The sequence below is a fragment of the Mesoplodon bidens genome, assembly GCF_964165515.1.
Source record: "Mesoplodon bidens genome assembly, chromosome: 3".
In the NCBI taxonomy this organism is placed as follows: domain Eukaryota; kingdom Metazoa; phylum Chordata; class Mammalia; order Artiodactyla; family Ziphiidae; genus Mesoplodon; species Mesoplodon bidens.
Window position 1 is genome coordinate 16,858,526 of NC_138178.1, and position 6,000 is coordinate 16,864,525.

Below are 6,000 nucleotides of genomic sequence, written 5' to 3' on the forward strand. Positions count from 1 at the left end.
ATTTTTGGCTGTGTTGGGTCTTCATTGCTGCACGCGGGCTTTCTTTAGTTGCGGCGAGCAGGGGCTACTCTTCGTTGTGGTGCACGGGCTTCTTATTGCGGTGGCTTCTCTTGTTGCGGAGCACGAGCTCTAGGCAGGTGGGCTTCAGTAGTTGTGGCGTGCAGGCTCTAGAGTGCAGGCTCAGTAGTTGTGGCTCACGGGATTAGTTGCTCGCGGCATGTGGGATCTTCCCAGACCAGTGCTTGAACCCGTGTCCCCTGCATTGGCAGGTGGATTCTTAACCACTGTGCCACTGGGGAAGCCCTCAAGTATGTTTAAAAAAAAAATTAGTTTGTTAGAGTTCTACATGGTTTCCCACAGAAACAATGTCATAAAAGATAAACCACAGGCCAGTCCACCAAGACATTCTAAACTCACACAGAGCTGGACTTCCATTCTTGGTAGCTCCGAGCTATGGGACCCTTGATGACCTGAGCCCTGGTTATTTTTAAGAGGGGCCAGGGCACTAAGTCAATAGGGTACTAATAACGGCAGGCTAGCAAGAGCTAGCAGGGCTCCTCTCTTGGGATGGCGAGGGGATTTTCTTGGTAGTAGGCCCCTAATGCTGTGGTAGCCTGGGGTCCTAACAGGATTCACAGCTCCAGGAAGGAGGGCCCTCACAACCGAGGACATCAATTTGAAGAAGATGGTCAGAGGGAACGGGTGTTATCAGTGAGGCCAGGGATGGCTTTGTCACCTAGGGTGGAGCAGCAGGTAAGCAGATTGCTCCTATTGGTAAATGGCTTATTTGGAAGTTAGGGGCTGTCTTAGTCAATGTCGTTATAACTTTAAAAATCAACCATATTTCTCTATTATAGGATCAATTGATGCTTTCAAAGATTTGAGGAACACTCATCATTTTTCTCTTAAAGCAAGGCCATCTAGTTCTCTTTCCTTGAGTCATGCCTTTATGTTTTTGCTATTGGATGAAAATGGTTATATACAATGCACTATTTTTAAATTTTCCAGAGTAGATTTGAAGGGTTATTATCAGTATCCTTTACTCTTCCTTTCATGACTCAACAATAATTTTTGCACTTTCATTTAACTTTAAAAATAATAGATTAATGGATCCAAGGATGAAGTCAATTGCAGAGTGACCCCAGTAGCTTTTGCTTCAAAACTGCTATTTTTAATATCAAATTGCCATTGTTTGGAGGCAAAAAATCATTTCAAAATGATTTCAACAATCTAGAGCGGCATTTAAGAAATATTATCCCCAATCTTGCTATAAGTTTTCAGATGTATTCTTTATAGCTGAAGATTGTTTTGTTGTAAAATCTTTTGACTGCTCTTCTTCTGTTTAATGTTGTAGTCTAGAAATATTTAGATGGCTTGCTGTTGTCGGACGTATCCTTGAGGTCATCAGAAAGGCTAGCTCCTTGGGCTTCCCTGGTGGCGCAGTGGTTGAGAGTCCACCTGCCGATGCAGGGGATATGGGTTCGTGCCCTGGTTCAGGAAGATCCCACATGCCGCGGAGTGGCTGGGCCCGTGGGCCAAGGCCGCTGAGCCTGCACGTCCGGAGTCTGTGCTCCACAATGTGAGCGGCCACAACAGTGAGAGGCCCGCGTACCGCAAAAAGAAAAAAAGAAAGGCTAGCTCCTTTTCCCAACACCAATTTGATATTTTTTATATATCCAGGGTGGAGTTTAGAAAACCCCGGTGACATGATCAATAAGCCATTTTGAGAATTGCTCAGAACTCCATTTTATCTTTTTTTTTATTTAAACAACTTTTAAAAATCAGAGCCCCTGGCATAGCACTCTCCAACTGTGCCACAGAAGGCCACAAGGACGCTGGTGCTTTTTCCTGTCTATTTTTGTCCCCTATCATAGCATAGCCCTGGAAGGGAGCTTTAGAAGTCATCAGTCTGTGCCGTTGCCTTCGGGCTAAACATCACAGAGAAGAGAGAACCTAGCCTGTTCTAAAAGGCTAGACAGTGGAAAGTATTTCAAAATTAACTGACAAATATTTGTGCTTAATATGTAGATAGAACAATATGGAGAGAGGAATATGGTGTTATCCGTACCCCCAAGACCTTATATTTCATTTGGAGAGGGTAGATACATTTATGTTCATAAAATTGCCATCAGAGACTCCTGAATTTGGTGTAGATCTTGAAGATCTAACTTATTGATTGCTGCAAATATCTCCTCTTGACTTCCCTGCTTTTGATCCTATCAGTTCATCACTGGGAAATTGCAATTGCTAATAAATTTTACCCACTTCTCAATTCTAATGCCTTTAATGTATGATAATTAGGTTTATAGAGGTTAAATGACTATTTTAGGAATTGTCAGCTGGGAGACAAATTTTGGCTTTATCAATTATTAACCTTGTGGCCTTGGCAATACTACTTAATGTCTTTACCTTTCGATTTCACATATGTAAAACGGGGGAAAATACACCTACTCATAGGCTTGGGAGAGTTCCATGTTTGATTTTCAGAATAGTGTCTGATATGGGGTAAGTGCCCATCATATCAAATGGTATTTGTTCAACAGTCATTCAAATATTTCATTGTAACTTTTTTTTTTTTTTTGCGGTACACAGGCCTCTCACTGCTGTGGCCTCTCCCGTTGCGGAGCACAGGCTCCAGACGCGCAGGCTCAACGGCCATGGCTCACGGGCCCAGCCGCTCCGCGGCATGTGGGATTTTCCCGGACCGGGGCACGAACCCGTGTCCTCTGCATCGGCAGTCGGACTCCCAACCACTGCGCCACCAGGGAAGCCCCATTGTACCTTTAATGTCTCATTTCCTCTTCCTCCTTCTGCCTGCTCTTTTCCAGGTGAAACCCCTCCATTTGTGTGATTAATGGTATAAGGATTCAACTGTTGATCACATATTAGGCTGTGATCATAACTGACTCAGCCTTCCTTGTTGATTATTAGTGCCACCCTTACTCCAAATAACTATGAATAGAAAAGAGACGGTCAATTACTATGTTCTAAATACTATCCTTGTAATATTGCATCCCAAGTTTGCAAAGGTACTGTAGCAAAAAAGGTGAACAAAACATAAGGCTTTCCCTCAAAGATTTTACTGTCCAGTAAGAAAGGCAGACACATAAATAACTTTCTTATTCTCTCATTCTTAAGTCTGAAGGGCCAACCATGGGTCACCAAGCATTTGAGAAAAGCCTGCAGCACAATAGTAAAACACCAGAAAAGAAAACCGACCCCAAAGGAAAGAGAAATAATTCAGGGAGGAAAAAAGAACTTAAAAGATACTCAGAAACTGACTAGGATACTCAGAGGAACTTGAAAAGATGGGGTGACATTCGTGAGAGGGGAACATGAGGTGAGTCATCCAAGCCAGGTAACAGGGCCCTTAACTCCACTTTGTTGATAGTGTTTTTCAGCAACATGGATGGACCTAGAGATTGTCATACTGAGTGAAGTAAGTCAGACAGAGAAAGAGAAATATCGTGTGATATTGCTTATATGCAGAATCTTAAAAAAATGATACAAATGAACTTATTTACAAAACAGAAACAGACTCACAGACACAGAGAAGGAACTAATGGTTACCAGAGGGGAAGGGTGGGGGGCAGGAGGGATAGTTAGAGAGTGTGGGACTGACATGTACACACGGCTATATTTAAAATGGATAACCAACAAGGACCAACTCTACAGCACAGGGAACTCTGCTCGATATTCCGTAACAACCTAATTGGGAAAAGAATTTGAAAAAGAATAGATACGTGTATATGTACAACTGAAACACTTTGTTGTACACCTGAAACTAACACAACATTGTGAATCAACTATACTCCAATATAAAATTAAAAGTTTTTAAAAAATCAAAAGCTTAAGTTTGTTCTGGACTTAGCTTCCAATTTTGTGATGTCCTTAATATAGTCTGTGACTGTGTCACCGTCATTCCATTCTCTATGTATGCTTTCTCCCAAACCCTAGTTCATTGGTGAAGTCCTAGTGTTAGCACCTTCATTTCTTGGAAGACATTCATTCCTTGCTGGAATAGTTGTGTGTGTGTGTGTGTGTGTGTGTGTGTGTGTGGTATGTGCACACACATGCCCAGTATCATGGTTTGGTTTTGTTCTGCTCTGTTTTAGAGACTCCTGTCTCTTTAGCTGCATACACACTGTAGCACATAGGATCAAATGACTTTGGAGCTTTGGAGCTTGGAGTTTAAGAACCTTAAAAATGATCTCATTTTACAGGTGAGAAAATCGAGGCCCAGAGATGTTTCCAAAGATCACACAGTCATTTAGGAGACCGGCTCAGGTCTACTGGTCTCTGGCCTGATAAATACCAAGTAAAAACCATGGAAGGTTAGAAAGGCAGAGTAGACTTCAGTAGGAAAGGAACTTGAGCTGAGCCTTCAAGGACGTGTAAGGATGACATGGCATCTCTGTTCCCCTCTAAGTGGAGGGTAGAGGGAATTATGTCAAATATTTAAACACTGTTAGAGGCATAAGTGTATAAGATTTGCTTGAGGACAGTGAGTAGAAAAGAGGGAGAAGATAGACGTAATACAGCAACGGAACATGAGGTTGCTGCTTGCATGTGAAGGGTCACTAATGCCAAAGAGAAGGATTTCATACTTGATTCTGTAAGAGTTAGAAGCAACTAAAGCTGTTTGGATAGGAAAGTAGCATGTTTGGTAGAGTCTCAGGAAAATGTATCTTGTGTCATTAAATGGGATTGATCGTATTGTAAAGAGAGTGGACACAGGAAGACCAAACAGTGCCATCTAGGAATGAAAATCTTCTGACAGAGATCATCTAAGAATGAAGAGAACTAATAATCTCTTCTTGGAGCCATTCTGTAGTAAGATATGGAGAAGGAAAAATTCAGACAAACAGTTCACCTGGTTTGTGAATGGCTAGTCCATATATATATATATATATCCCTAAATATGTTTTGACTTCTTTCTGCTTTAAGCACAATTAGCCTTTTCTGGCTTTCTCCATTGACTTCCTAGATGTTCTTTTCCCTGGTTCTTTTTCCATCTGTATAATTGATATTGCTCCTTTCTTTTTTCCATACTATGTCCCACACCATGATTCCTATCATTCCACCTTTAGCCCTCTTTCCCTCACACTCCAAATTTTCCTGGTTGAAACTGGTCCCATCCTTGGCTTCAGCTCTCACCTATAATCTGTGATTCCTCGAATCCGCTGTGATCTCTCTACTGAACTTCAAACCCAGATTTCCATGTGGATGAGCCAAAGTCAGTGCAAATCCAAAGGGTCCCAAATAATTTCATCTCTCTCCTCAATCCATTCCCCCGACTTTTCTTCTTAGGCTCTTCATCTTGGTTACATCATCCATCAAGATACCAAAGCTAAGAGCTTGGAAGTTTCTGTGGCTCTTGGGGTTTTCCCAGCTCTGGTGTTCCAATCCACCCTATTATACCACTCTCAAAAATATCAAATCTGCTTGAACACCTTTTATGGTTTCTCATGTGTATAGGATAAAATTCACACTCATAGTAGGTTAAATATACTCCTTAATAACCTGGTCTCCTATTCCTTCTGGAATCATGTTCTGCTGGTCTGCCCTGTTCACCCTCTTGGTTTAGGAACTCCCAGTCTGATGTCTCTGATTTGCTCATCTATCTATCTCCTCATTCTTCAAAGCTGACCTAAGGTATCAGCTCTCTTGTGATGTCTTCCCAGAACCACTGGCTACACGACTCCCTACCCTCTATGTCCCCTGGTATTTTGTTAATTCTCCTGCTTACGTGGTGTGTTCTGGTTACTGATGTGGTCTTCGCTTCCTTTACTGGACTACAGAATCCTTGAGAAGAGAGATTCTATTTTATTCATCTTTTTCCCAGGGCCTCACAATGTGTCATATAAAAGTCTGTTAAATTGAATAGAGAAATAATAAAAAGGTTGACATAGGGGATATTTTCTTTCTGATGTTAGCATCCTAATTATTAGAAGACATGGGAGGCCTGGGAGGAGAACTAACTTGTAATGAGCATCTAAG